Source organism: Anguilla anguilla, chromosome 9 (genome assembly GCF_013347855.1).
Source record: "Anguilla anguilla isolate fAngAng1 chromosome 9, fAngAng1.pri, whole genome shotgun sequence".
In the NCBI taxonomy this organism is placed as follows: domain Eukaryota; kingdom Metazoa; phylum Chordata; class Actinopteri; order Anguilliformes; family Anguillidae; genus Anguilla; species Anguilla anguilla.
Window position 1 is genome coordinate 42,179,334 of NC_049209.1, and position 14,931 is coordinate 42,194,264.

Below are 14,931 nucleotides of genomic sequence, written 5' to 3' on the forward strand. Positions count from 1 at the left end.
TTTCTCATCCCTCTCTTTTTTTTCTCTCATTATTCGCCGAACCAGATCTTCCCTTCAGAGCCGCCGGGGGGGAAATAATAGGCGCGCTCTCCGCGGTGCCTGTCAGTCACTCGGGCGCGACCAATCCGCTGGCCTGCTCGGGGGGGGGGGGGGGGGGTCATTAGGCGTGAGAGCCGTCCTGGAGGCGGCACTAGTGCGCTCACGTGAGCCGCTGCGTTCACCGTTCGGCTCTTCCATCGCCCTGCCGCGCGCCGCGTTGTCTTCGCCCATTAACGCGTGAGCACGAGTGCTCCGTGCTCCTGAACGTGTTAATCTTTCATCAAACGGTAAAGATCCCCCCCCCCCCCCCCGCAGTCCTCACCGCCTTTGTGTATTAATTAAACAGTGACTTTCAACGACTTAAACCCAGAGGCCTTTGTGTGCTGACGTAAATGCGATGCTGAAGCTCGTTTTAACTGGGTCAGCTCAGCGGACACCTAAGCAGTGCCCTTCTGGGGAAACAAAAAACGTAAAAAACCTGAGGTACGACGTGCATGTGTTTCACAGTGCAGCTGCCATCCATACGTGCGCTGTCCCTTTCTACCATGTGAGATTACTAAGATGTATGATTGCGTCGCAGAGATCATTTTAATGTGACGGATGAGGGATTTAGCCTGCTGCCGAGCTATCGAGGTCATGCTTGGGTGCATAAGTGATAAGTGCAACCGCTGAAACATAAGCAACTCCACTTCCCAGAGGGCCGCGAGCTGTCTGGGTTCTAGCGCTTCCTTGTCTTTTAGTTGCGTGGTGGAAATTAGCATTGAGATGGAAAGTCAGTTCAGCGGGTGTCACAGGTGTGAATCACCTGTTAATTAACAGGCTTCCGTGAAACCTGACGGGCTCTGACTTTCCCCGAATTGAAGTCCTTGGCGTACAGTACACTGAGGGGCATGATGTGAAAAGGACAGGCAGGTAATTGTGACTTTAAAACAGTTCGCCTCTCACTCTTATCTTCTGCCTGTCCGGGCCTGCACTGTTCTTCCAGGTATCTCCTTGCCACCGAGAAAAGGTGGGAAACTTTCGAAAAGGAATGTCAAGAGCGACAACGCGACCAGAATGTTCCGGCGCTAATGAGTGAGATTCCGATGTCTGTTGAGAAGGAGGTTTCCCGCCGTCTGCCCGGAGCTGAATGGCGGGATTGTTTTCACAGCATCAGCCAAAAACGCAAATCTTTGGTACCCTTCTGATCCACTGTGTGGGTGGCCATCGAAGGTGGTTGGCTAACGAACACAGTGGGGGGGGAGGGGGGGGTTTGTTGCGCTCTGGCTGACAGTCTTCAGTTGTGTCTCCGAGGCGGTTTGCTCGCTGATGCCCATTGCCAATCAGCGCATATTCAGATTCCCCGCATAATGTTTCCTGGCTGCTGAGCCACACCAGGTTTACAGCTCACGGCCGGATTAGGCTGCCGGGACGGCGGCGTCAGCTCGGATGTCTTTCGTGTTTCTCGGCTCGGGGGGAGGAATCGGGCGCAGATTGTCACGGGCGAGTGTCTCCGCACCCCCCCCCCACCCAACCACCCCACACTCGCGGATCGGGGGCTTAGCGCGGGGGGAAAAGCACCTGGCGCCGTCCTCTCCGCGTCGCGCGTCTTTATTCAGAGAGCGGAGCGGGACTCTGTCAGGTGAGTCGGATCCTTGACTTTGATTAAATGCAAAAAAACCCCACAGTCGAGCGCCGCGGCGTGAATATCAAGCGGAGCCGCGAGGCGCGTCCGCCCGGCGCAGGCTCGGCGCAGACGCGGCGTGAGAGCCCTACGCGTGGAGTGGCGGCCAAGCCAGCGGAGCAGCGAGGGCCAAGCCAGCGGAGCAGCGAGCGGGGTGCCAGCCTTCCGTGTCCGCGTCAGCTTTCTAAAAACCCAGAAAGGACCGTCCGGTTGGGTCCCCGTTGGGTTGCTGTCAGACCATGGCCCCAGTTCCTGTAGGCCCAACGAGTCCCCACAGACTTCCTGACTTGGACTGGGCCTCCTTGGTCTCTGTCTGCTGTTCAGCCGGGGGGGGGGCGGGGGGGGGGGGGGGGGGGGGGGGGTTGACTGGAAAACCGAAATGCGCAAACAAGGGCTACATCTCAGGAGCAAACCAAGTTCCTGTCCCTGTTTTTGTGGCTTGCCATTGGACGCCCGCTCAATCCCAGCACGCCGGCTGGTGCGTCGGTACATGAGCCAGCGGAAAAACACGCGCGCTGCGGAACAGCTCCTGTGAGGAATGGCTCTTAACCGACCGGCCTCTCCCATTGAACAGAGTGAGGCTTGTAACAGCACAATTCGAACAGAATGGATGACGGTGTATTTCTAGCGTCCGTTTCATTGGTGAAATTAAATCACCCCTTAGACTCTTCCTGGGGCACTTTTCTGTGTTTATCTGTTGTATTGGCTGAGAAATCATTAATTTTAGGAAACTTTTGCCATCTTTCGGCTACAGTCCTTCCGCACTCTGCCAGGATTGATGTTTTGGTGTTGGACAGGGAAGCCTCGTAGCATCCTAGCCAGGCCTGATGAATGTGTCTGCTTGTGTTTGCCGGAGCATGGACGCTCCTCTGGGCAAAGGCATCGTTGATGCCTGCCGTCTCTTTGAAAAGGGTAGAGTGCCTTCAGTTGATGTCTGAACTGGCAGTTTTATCAATCCCAGGCTTGTCAGGTTAGGTTTTCAACCTTCGTTCATCATTGTTCCCTTTTCTGTCGTCAGAGCTCCCCCCTTCCGTTCTTAAACTTATCTGTGGCCAAATTCTCTTTACCTTTTACCTCGTTTCTGTCTTACTTTTGCAAAACATGACTATAAAGGCTATTGTGCTGGCATAAGCTTTTGTTCTTCCGTGTGCTCTTAAGAAGATATTGCATGCCTTCTTGTATAAAAGGATTTGATTAGAATAATGAATGAATAATGTATAGCAGTGGTGTGCCGACAGAAGTGAGGGGGGCTGTTCTTTACTGCATGTAAGGGAAAAAGGACATGAGCAATCTTGACAAATATATCAGGCAATAATGGAATATTTTGCAAATACAACGGTTGTACTCTGTGGGTGACCTTATTCACCGTAAACTAAATTTCAGTTTCGGAAAAACTGCAGAATCCCTGGAGCTACTGAGATACTGAGGTATGGCAGGGATTGCAGGAGCCAGTCCTTTTGAACAGATTAACCTCGTCTGAGCAGGCTTTAATGCTGTCTCTAATTGGCTTTAGCTATCCTTAGCTTTTAATGATATTGCCTAAAACTCTGTTAGACATAGCCTACTGTGGGTGGGGGTGTGTGTATGTCTCTACCTATTCTGTTATGTGTATTTGAGCATAAGGCAATGAAGGTTAAGGAAAAGCCTGTTTTCATAGTACTTTAGAAACTCAGTAGGTTATGTAGGGTTCAGCTGCCTATACAAAATAATTCCATGTCTGTTAATTAACTTTGAAGTGCTGCAATTGCACTTTTGGTACATATAATAATTGAAACTATTGCGGCGATGATTATGGCCTATAAACATGACCGAGAAATGTATGATTAGAGCTGATTTAATGATGATGATTGTGCGGGTATTTCTACTATGATGTAGACGGAAAACAAGTACTTCGAAGAACCATCGTGCCGTTTCAACAAATGCATGCATACTGAAAAGCAATTTGCAAATCTCATACCTATAGTGCCTGTAGGGGTAGTGTTATGGCTTAGGCATTTTTGGCTGCCACTCGAGCTGGCTCACTTGTCTTCAGTGACGATCTGACTGCTGATTGCTGCAGGATGAATTCTGAAGTGTACAGGAACATCTTATCTGCTCAGATCAAACCAAGTGCCTTAAAACTCATTGGACAGCACATAACCTTGCTGCAGGACAGTGTCCCCAAGTATACTGCTAGTTTTTCAGGGCCAGAAAGTGGAATGTTCTTGACTGGCCAGGTCAGTCACCTGCTTAAGACAAGACTGAAGGCAAAACATCCCAGAAACAAACAGGAACTGAAGGTGGATGCAGTGCAGGCCTGGCAGAGCATCACCTGGGAAGATGCCCAGCGTTTGGTGATGTCACACATTTTTGGGGATGGTATTTTTTTCCACTTGGAGAGGCAAATGACTGTGTTTATTAAAGAAAACTATTTTAATGGGTCATATGATGGGGAGGCCCCATTAAAAACTGAATCATTAGACAGCTGAGGTGTAGAGGTGGAGCTTATAGTTTTGGGCAGATTTTGGACATGGCAAACATGGGGAACTAGACTGTGTTGTCAGCGTGGTTGGATGAGTTGGTGGCTTGGGGAGGTGAAAGGTAGGGCCAGATTTGGGGTCATCACCCCAGCGTTTCCTGGTAATCTCTGCAGCTAGGCGGTGTGGGAAGAGGACTTGTAGAGTCATGCCCACTGTGTTAACTAAGCTAGTGACTGGTTCTACTGACTTTTCTGGCCTATAGACTTGCTCCATGCAATCGGTGAGTTACACACAAGGCTGGAAGATACGTTTTATACAAGTGTCTGTTCAGGCATGGACTGAAACCTGCTATATACCCTGGTTAATAAGACAGCCGCTCCTATCTACACTGATGGTATCGTTTAAAGCCAGGGGTGGAAAACCCAGGTTCAGAAAGTAAAAGTTCCACCTGGATTTGCTAATGAGCACAGTTCTTCAGCCAGGAGGTAGAACTAATTAGTGGAAACAGCTGGTTGAGTTCATGGGCAGAAGAAACGCATTACAGGACTTTTACTTTCTGACCTCTGGACTTTCCACCTCTATTTAAAGCCATGCACAGTATGATATATTGTATCAACCAGGGCTGCCAAGGCTAATTTGCAACACTAGCATACAGATCCTCTCACAGTCTACTGGCGGTCAGATACACATAGATTACACACGTTACATGCGGCAAGTTATGCAAGGTGGCTTGTTGATTGCTGGTGTTTGATTGAAGTGTTGTTCGTTAGATCCTGTGTGTCACATTGTATTTCTTCTTCTGTTGCTGTGCATATGATTCAAAGAGTCAAAAATGTGAGTCTTAACATTGGGAAATGCACAGTGTTTCCACATTCTAGTAACGTTCTAGTAAAGTAATGCTCAAGGGCTCTGTGGCGCTCATGACACATACATACTAACGTAAATTTAAGAGCGCTATAACTTAACTAAAAAATAAAAATAACATTTCACACAGTTACTTTCAGTGACACGTCGTCCGTCAGGTTGTCCGCATACCGTTCGCCCTTCGTCCCCGCGTGAACCAGCGCGGTACAAAAGCTGCCGCGGAGCTCGCGGCCGATAGCCCATTGATTTTCACTCCCCGCCAGTGTGCCCGGGTAAGAAGATCGACTGGCAGGTCGGGGCAGAAAAGAGACTAATGGCTCTGTGGACCGATGGCGCAGATTACTGTCTGAGAGAGGCAGCGTGAACGCGAACGTTTATTCCATTCGCTCCCGTCTTTTTCGATAGGAAGGTGTTGCACGTTCATCCCGAATACCTCTTCTCGCTGTCTTCATAGTAAGATGAACAGCTGCCCAAGGGACCTATCAGCCTGGATTCCATCAATATTTTCCCTTAACTTTGACTAACCATTAAAAGCAATAATTCTCAGTTTTTTTTTTCCCCACCCCAACAAACACATTTCGGTGAGTGCGGTAATCGCTAAAACGAACCTGCCAAAGCCGAATCTGCGAAGGAAAAGTGTAAAGCTCGCGCGTACTTGTGAGGCGTCGGTGTTTTTCCGCCCTTCGCTTTAAAACGCTTCCAGGACTGACTGATGCTGCTCACGCTGGTTCTCGTGGCGGGGACGGCGCCATTTGCGTCACGGTCCCTCCGGCTTCCTGTTTTCTCCCTCGCTCTTCCGACTGCGTGGGCTTGATCAGCGCGAGTGATTTGAGAGGGGAACGGGACCATCTGGACCGGGCCACATCGATTCATGCAGCAATTACAGAAATTTGCTAATCTCGTAAGGTCTTTGATCTTATTAAACCCCGGCCGTCGTAAATCCGAAATGCGCCGCGATCAGGATATGGCGCGGTCCACGTCGCTGTCCGTCACCCGCTAGAGTCGTGAGACGAGAACGCTTTTAAAAAGGAAAAAAAAAGCCGTATAACGTCCATTACTTGCAATTCCGAACGAGATTCATTTGCGAGACGAGAGTAATCGAAAGGAAGATCAAAGAGGAACGGAACACATGGCATCACGTGACCTCTCAGCTTAGCAGATACCCCGTATCCAGAGCAACGCGTCCATCACTCGCATTCTGACATGTCAATTTATGCAGCGGGGTAATTACTGAAACAATTCATATTTTATGCACCAAGTTCAAGGGTACGACAGGCTGGGCACACATGGGAATTGGACCTGTGACCTTCTCATTATAAGCATCCTTCCCGAACCCTTGCTCATGGGCGCTTGTCCTCCCATATATCTAATTAAATGAGTTCTAAATTGACGACATTTATTATAAATTGAGTTGGAGGCTTTGCGCGCCTCCGGGGAGCAATCTCCGTGTTTGCAATGGCTCCAGCCCCCAAAATGTGGAGCAGGCTCTTGTGGGGCGGCTAAATATTTCTCTCCGGAAGTATAAACAGAGTTCCGCGGAGTGCCGTCGACGGCACTAAAGTTTCCGTGAAGGTCGGAACACTCCGAGGTCTTCCCTGCTAACGGAGAGGCATTAGCGTGTAGCGACAGCTCGGCGGAGTACCGACTGAGAGGTGACAGTCGGAGCACCGGCACGACCGAGGAAATAAATCGTGGGGCAAGTCCCAGGAAAAACGAATGCAAAGTGGCTACGCTGTCCAAGTGGAGAAGCCTTCAATAGCTCAGCGCAGATTAACCAGCTCTAGCGCCGCGAATATGGAGCCTAGCCTCCTGCTTACACGCGCAGCTGCAGAACAGAGAAACGCGGGCTGCTTTTGGCAGGAGGAACCGAATCCTCGTGGCGGCAGCCCTGTGTGCTGATTGGGCGATTGAGATTAAGGACGCGCAGATCCCGTTTGGCGCCCCCCCCCCCCCCCCCCCCCCCAGTTTCTGCTCAGGTGGCGCGTTCCCCCGGCAAACTCCCGCCAACTGCGCGACGGTATTCCCTCGCGAGCGAAGCGGCTTAAAATAAGCTCGCGGGTCGCGCTTGCCGTCTGTCCTTCGCCGCGGGCCTTTTAACCCCTGTTAAAAACACGGCGCGTGACGCACGGAAAAGAACCGAAGGTTCTCCGGAGCCGAACGCATGGCAAAGGAGCCGAAACAGCTATAAACCGCCACCGTCCCTGGATGCCAGCGCTGCGAGAGCATCCGGACATCCCGACCAGCTCTTCCCATAAAATTTTAAGAGCCGCCTCCCGAGACGTCATTGGCCGGAGCGTCCTTGGACGAGCCTCAGAGAGCGAATCGCGCGGCGGCGGAGAGCCACGGGCGGCTCCGGCCTCGGCGCCGGGCTCCTGAGGACGCCGCGTCGGTCGCGCCGCGCCCTCGTTCCCCCGGACTCGCCGAACGAGCGCGGCCTCCTGCTGCCGACGGGCCTCCATTTCCCTGCCGCCTCTCCCGCTCTCCAGTCTATTTTAGTTCCTCGGGTCAGAGGGTCTACCGAAATGAATGTGCTATTTCTTTCCAGGAATCCATGTCATTTTTTAATGAGTCCGCCATCGCAGAGGCTCCTGTGCGAAAGTCATCTGATTTCTTCGCATCCTCGGATCCCTCAAACTATTTAGCTAAATATCCTACGTATCATTGGCCGCTTTTTCACGCTTGGTTCTCGTATAGGCCACTCAGAATTAATCTTAGAGACTTCCCGCTGGTAGTCGGAGCCTGTCACCTGACGACGTGCTGCTCTGCTCGTCGTGTGGCCTACTTCGTGCGACAGCTACTCCGAAAATACCCAGAACTCTCTGGGTGATAGGCAGGAAGAGAGCGGCGCTGGAAGCCCTCAGGCGCAGATGGAGCAGCGTACGGGAAAACGAGGAGAGATCAGCATTTCTTTTTTTTGCCGTTGTTTTATAACGCGAGCCTGACTCTCGGGTCAGCTCAGTCGCTGACTAACACCGTTACGCACTACTGCACACGTTTGCAGATTCTGCCCTGGCTGATGTTTATGACTATCTGTATTTACTTAACGCTCGGCCCAGCCGCACGCTGGGCACACAGCCCACTGAACGAAGTTGCTCTTGGTCATCTTCAGGTCGCCCACCATCCAACACTAGGGATCCATGTGCGTAGAATGCAATGGTCTTTGACCTTGTGGAGAGAGCGTGTTCGTCAGTAGAGGACAGAATGACTCCTGGGCCTTGTATTAGTATGGAGGGGAGGTACTGTGGGTTCGAGTGCCAGCTGTGACCTGTAAAGTAAACAGAAAGGCCACTTTGAGACACACCCGCAAATACAGCTCAGCCCAGTGTACCTTACCCATACCAACGTGCGCTCACACAGATGCACGCGCACACACACACACCTGCGTACAGGCACACACGCACACACACACAGACACACTCTCCCTCACACACACACACACACACTCACAGATTCACACACACACACACAAAAGCACACGCACACAGACAGACACCCACAAAAAAAAAAAACCCCTTCACCAGATGTCTGCCTCCTCGCTGTGTCTTTCCTCCAAGGTCAGGAGCCCCGCGCTTGTTAGCACTGTATTCATGCCGGAGACTTTGCCTGCATTAAATAAGGCCCACTCTCTCACCACCCCCCCCCCCCCGCTCCCCATGCCAGGCCGTGTCAGAGAGCACGCTGAGAGAGAGAGAGAGTTTTTTTTTTCTTTCCTGGGGGCGATGACTAACATTCATTTCCGAACTCTCACTCCAGCCGGCCATCCGTTTCTGTTCCCGGGCCCCAAATCTGCTTTCTGGTATTTCCAAACAGCCCTCGCCCTCACTCGTCCGCTTAAACAACCGCGGCGGCTAAGCGCCAGATGTGGGATCACGGCGTAAGCTCCCGGTTCGCGTGGGCGCGCGTTATACAACACGGAGAACGGATATGAGCGTGTTTTTTTTTTTTTTTTTTTTTTTTTTTTTTTTTTTTACCCCTCTCTGGCACCTGAGCTGAACTGCCACCGTGAACAGAAGCGCTACGATGTAGCAGGTGTTTTCACCTGGATCGTCGTAGCGATGCAGGCGCCGTAGCCCCTTTCTGTGCGTACCCTCCCCTAGTCTCTGCGCGTAAGCTGAGACTGGATTCTGAGAGTAAGGGAGAACCCTCTGTTGTATTTAAGACTGCTAGCGCCGCGCCGCGACGGAAGACACACTGCGCCGTAACGCTGGGGAATTGCGCTACCTTAAACGCGCTAGGAGCAGCTTTGGTGAGAAAAATGGGCGCCGTTAAAAACTGGCTATGATATGTGCGGCGGCTGTCGCCGATGATGTGTTTGCGCTCTGCCTCCGCGCTGCTAAAAATGTCGCTCCGGCGCGGGAGAGGCAGGGGACCTGCAGGAGAGAGCCGCGGGTCCAGCAGGATGTAATTACCCAGCTATCCCAGAATGCTTTACAGGAGGGCCACTTCCCCTAGGGATTTTCCCCGAGAACAATCTGAACTGCCGGAGAGGGAAAAAAAAAAAAAAAAGAACTCTCTAGCTGCTGTCCTTTCTCATGACTCCTGTATTTCTGCTGGGCCCTGCGGTTGTTTTTTCATTAGTCTGCCATTAGTTGTAAATAAGTGCGATAAAATAAAATGGATCCCCGCCCTTTATCACAGATGGAGGCACATTCTCTTGTCAGAACAGCGATCGTTACAAATGGCCACATTCATTGTGGCGGTCGAATTTCTATTCTTTAAATACAGAGTTACAAACTGGACGTGCGTTCAGTGTCCTTCCTCATTTTTCCTCCGCCTTGTTCTTCTTCGTCTTGCCTTTTCTTACATGATTTAATGCTAAATGTAGAGCTTTGTAGAGAACGTTTCAAAAGAACATTTCACTGACTAATTACACTCCTGTTCATCTCTGCTTTGGGCTAAATTAATTTCCCCGAAACTGGCAAAACCAATCTGTCCACCTGTATTGATTTAATGAAAGGCATTTAAGATGATGTAAGACTAAACTTAACCTGGCTTAATGAATTGCCCTCGGTTACAATCTTTATTAATGATGTAGCCTACTAGACGGAGGAATGAACGGTGCAAATTTGACTGCATTCATTGTTCAGAATCACCTCCACTTAAATTAAAATACCACTTTTTTAATGCGGATACCAAATTATAGTAGGAGCACAATGGGTTGTAATATTTCTTGGCATATTCATTGTGCGTTCATCATCTGCCTGTCATTTCTATCATAGCCACCCCCCCCCCCCCCACCCGCCCCCCGCCCCCTGCCCATTTATTCATCCCTAAGGTGTCATTACAAAGACCCCCACATCCCACCCCCTGGGCCATAAGCGTAATTAGCAGAGAAGTTTGGCCCTATTGATTGGTGAGACCCTTCAAAGGGCTCAGTCTGGCTCTGCTCCACTCTCTGATGTGCAAGGCCACTCAGGAAGGTTACGGTGTCACAGCTGGTGACTCTGTTGGCATCCTCTCAGAAGTTTTGTTTGCTCCATTGTTATTTTAAAAAATACTGCATGCATGCATAGGTACGTACGTGTGCAGGCTCATTTGCGAATATGCGCGTACCTACGCATTCACCTCTATTCGATCTGCTGACTCTAGGTGGACCTCTCGGGTTCTCTCTGAAAGATTAATTACCGTATGAAGGATAGTGCTTGCTGGGTGCGTATTTAGTACTTGTTTTGTTGAGCAAGTAATAAACGGAAGCTGTCCGGTCCTCTTGGGTTATCTCTGACCGCTGTTCATTTCCACCCGCTGCCATTGGATGAGAAGCGACAGTGTACCGAATGTGGCCGGGTCATTGACTCATTCGTGTCGTCCGCTAAACTGGGTCTCCCGCTGAAACCGTGGCAGAGAGATCGTGGCTCCTTCCTCAATGGCTTTAGAGAGCCCTGCCGTCCCGGTGGAGTGGAAGCGGGTGCAGTTAGCCGCTCGTGCCGCCGCCTCGCCGCATCTGCGATCTGAGGAGCGCTAGCTCGGCTCGACAACTTCATTAGATGATTAAGCGCTTTACTTACGTGCATGAGGAGAAACAGATTTCGCCTTTCCCCTAGTGGAACAAAAGGAAATGGACTGAGGACTGCTAACGTTTGTTTTCAGATCACAGATGTCGACGCCGCGCTTTGTCAGATGGGGCTCTTTTTATACGTGCTAATCACGACTTCGTTTATTTGTTTGTTTATTCGCGGTCGCGTCTTATCCGTCTTCACATTTATTTATTTCCGGCATTCGTGAGTTTGGCAGGTTTGTCGGGTGTAGTTAGGCTCCCCTGTACTGCTGATGCAGTGCTGAACGCAGTGCTGAACACAGTGCTGAATGCCGCTGGCACGCGGAGGCTGTGTGAGGCTGTGTGTGTGTGAGGCTGTGTGCGTGTGCATGTGTGAGGCTGTGCATGTGTGAGGCTGTGTGCGTGTGCATGTGTGAGGCTGTGCGTGTGCATGTGTGAGGCTGTGTGTCTGTGCATGTGTGAGGCTGTGCATGTGTGAGGTGGTGTGTGTGCATGTGTGAGGCTGTGTGTGTGTGCATGTGTGAGGCTGTGCATGTGTGAGGCGGTGTGTGTGCATGTGTGAGGCGGTGTGTGTGCGTGTGTGAGGCTGTGTGTGTGCATGTGTGAGGCTGTGTGTGTGTGCATGTGTGAGGCTGTGTGTGTGTGCATGTGTGAGGCTGTGTGTGTGCGTGTGTGAGGCTGTGTGTGTGCATGTGTGAGGCTGTGTGTGTGTGCATGTGTGAGGCTGTGCATGTGTGAGGCTGTGCGTGTGTGCGTGTGTGAGGCTGTGCATGTGTGAGGCTGTGCGTATGCATGTGTGAGGCTGTGTGTGTGTGCATGTCACCGCAGGCTATGCTGTGCCTCAGACCGCAGAACTGCTGCGCCTGTACGTAATTAGCATGCAGAATAGCGTTCGTTCTGCACCCCATTCGGTCTTGCTTAAATCCTCTCTGGTGGTTACCCAACATTACCGATGAGTGAAGGGTGCGCCAGGCACTGCCATCCTTATTCCGAAGGGCGCACAACTGACTTTTCACTGCAGCTCCAAACTTAACAGGTTTTTAACATCACTGTTAACCACCAACTTGGAAAAAGGTTCTTTTTTATGTCTTTCATTTGTCATTGTGTAGACTCCTATCGTGTATATCAATGCATAGAAGATGAATGAAGGTATGTCAGAGATACCTAACCTCCTTTGCACGTCGACCCAACCTCATCCAGCATAAATTTTCAGACCGAGCACATCGCACTCTAATAAACTGTTCCAATTAGGTAATGAAGTGTGTGCTATTTTTCATTAGACATTTGTACCCTCTTGACTTTTGACAAGGCGCTGAACACATTTGCATTGTTACGTGACGGAGGACATATTTTTTCAAGGAGTTTGTCGGGCAAAAACAATCTTCTGCAGTCACCTCGCCTTGACTCCGTCAAACGCACGGTGAGCGTGTTGTGTAAGTCCAGACGTCTTCAGGCAAAAGCCAACGATCACTAATGAGCTCGGCGCGCGAATGTCGCGCTCTCTCGGGAGGAGTGACGTCCGGGTGTACGGAGCGCTTCAGGATTCGACGTATAAATAGATCCGGCGATGATCTCGCCTGCTGTCGCCACCTGTTCGGCCATTAAAATGCTATTTGTGCGACACGAAGACATTCGCCATCGCGTTCGGATTGGCGCGCGGACCGCGCGAGCGTTTCGAGGCCAGCGCGGTTTACCCGCCATCTTACGTACGCCCGGCGGGCTCGCTCCTCGAGGAACGGAAACGCGACCGCCCGCGATGAGCGGTGACCGCCGCCGGGACAGCGGGGAGCTCTCTCTCGGGTCGCGTTCCCTGCGAGTCGCGACCCGGTGGAGCGACGACCGGACGGGTGGAGGCCCGGCGGGAAAACGTCACCCCCCCCCCCCCCCCGCCGCGAGGCTCGCGAACGACGGCGTTGATTAAGCGCTCGGTCTGTTTTCCCTTTTCCGCCGTGAAGGATGACCTCATTAGACCCGTCGCCTCGCTTCTGTGTGGAAGGGGCCCGTAAGCACATTCGGGACTCATTCTCAGCCATTGGACGTGACTGCCTAATTCGTCTTCATCAGTTCACATCGATGCTGCTCTCGAACCAGAAAGCTCATTTGCGAGGTCGCTTCCCCCACCCAGCCTCTACGATCATCCTGTTCTCTCATACATATTTCTGACAGCAATTACACCCATGGTATTTTTAGCAGATATGTATAGTCAGACATGATGTTTCATTATGTTTGACCATCATAGACAAGCTTTTTTCCCATGTTATGAAAAAGCCTTTCTTGTACTACACTCCTGTTTCATGTTCGTGTATATGTATATGTGTGTACTGCAGTGTAAAATCTTATCCTTAGCAACTCAGTCGCAAGACCAGCTCCTTACTCATTATGCTACCGGTTTGGGACAAAGACATATTTTTTGATCTCGACCAATTCCTTTTTGCCTCCACATTTTGCCTTTGACATCACTCTGATACAAGTGATACTGGCCTCATCTGGTCTTATCTGTCCACAAGGCCTTTTTTTGAGGACTCCTTTAGGTACTTCTGAGCAAACTGTAACCTAGCCATCCTGTTTTTTGTCTAACCAGTGGTTTGCAACTTGAAGCGTAGCCTCTGTAGTTCTGTTTGTGATGTCTTCTGTGGAGAGCAGTGACTCGCACATCCACTCCTAGCCCCCTGAAGAGTGTTTCTGATCTGTTGGACAGGTGTCTGTGGTTTTTTCCTTTTTTATGGGGAAGATTCTTTGGTCATCAGTGCAGAGGTCTTCCTTAGCCTACCGGGCCCTTTGCGATTAATGAGCTCACCAGTGCTTTCTTTTTCTTAACATTTGATTTCGAAAAGCATAAGGTTTGGCATATGTCTCTGACTGTTTTTTCTTATTTCTCAGCCTCTTAATGGCTTCTTTAACTTTCATTCGTACAGCTCTGGTTTGCATGTTGGCAAACACCATTAACAGACTCCACAGGCAATCAAAAGCCTTGAATCAAGACTTGATACTGAAAGCTCTTCTACCTGCACTAAGGAGCACACCAGACTAATTAGAAACACCCGTGAAGCCATTTGTCACAAATAGTATGGTGCCCTGAAATGGGGGGAATTTGAGGGGGAAGTGCCGTAATTTCTACATGGTGAAACCAAAATGTATAAAATACACTTGAGAATATGCACTTTAACGACATACGAATTGTTAGATTACAAATCAAAAATTGTGGGATACAGAGCACCATCAAGTAAAAAAAAATGTATTTTTCTTTTTTCTTTTTCTTAAGTCCATGGTTTAAAACCAACTGAACTTCCATCAGCCCTCCCGCTGTGCTCAATAGCCAGAACAGTGCACAGAGAATTTCTCTGTTCACTGGGCACCATTCAATACCACTTCCTCATTCACTTCAGGATGCATTTTCTCAAGTCAAAAGTTGGTTTGTTAGTTACCCAGTCCATCATTTTAACGCGAGTCATGAACTTTGGAAGGCGAATGAATGAAGGAAGCCCTTGCTGCCGATTTTCAAAGCACATGTTTTTTTTTCATGGCTTTTTTTTTACATTCTTGAGACCAAGAGTTATTTTTGTGTTAGAGGAAGAAGCTCAATTGAACTGCCTGTCAATTATTTCAGTTTTAAACATAACATACTATAAATGCAATACATATTAGGGACGTCATTTTGGAGTTTTGTTTGGCAATTATGAGCCTATGAAGGAAATGGATGTCAATATATTTTAAGTAGCACACATGTAACTGTGGTCAGCTAGAGCACTCGGACTGCAACATCATGACTTTTTCCGCTCAGACGCCACGGAGCTCTGCATGTTGTTGTCTCCCTCAAACGCGCCCCAGGTCTCCGACGTGTTCCTGTGTTCAACGTGATGGGTTCTGTTCCCCCTGCTTTTTTCTGCCCCGGGCGACTGTTGCCAGTGCAA

At 50.1% G+C, this 14,931-nt stretch overlaps 1 protein-coding gene across 2 annotated transcripts in view; it reads left to right on the forward strand.

The window, feature by feature from the left end:
• Window positions 1–14,931, forward strand: part of srrm3 (serine/arginine repetitive matrix 3) — a 105,444-nt gene that overhangs the window by 34,296 nt on the left and 56,217 nt on the right. The gene's annotated exons all lie outside the window — the stretch shown is intronic.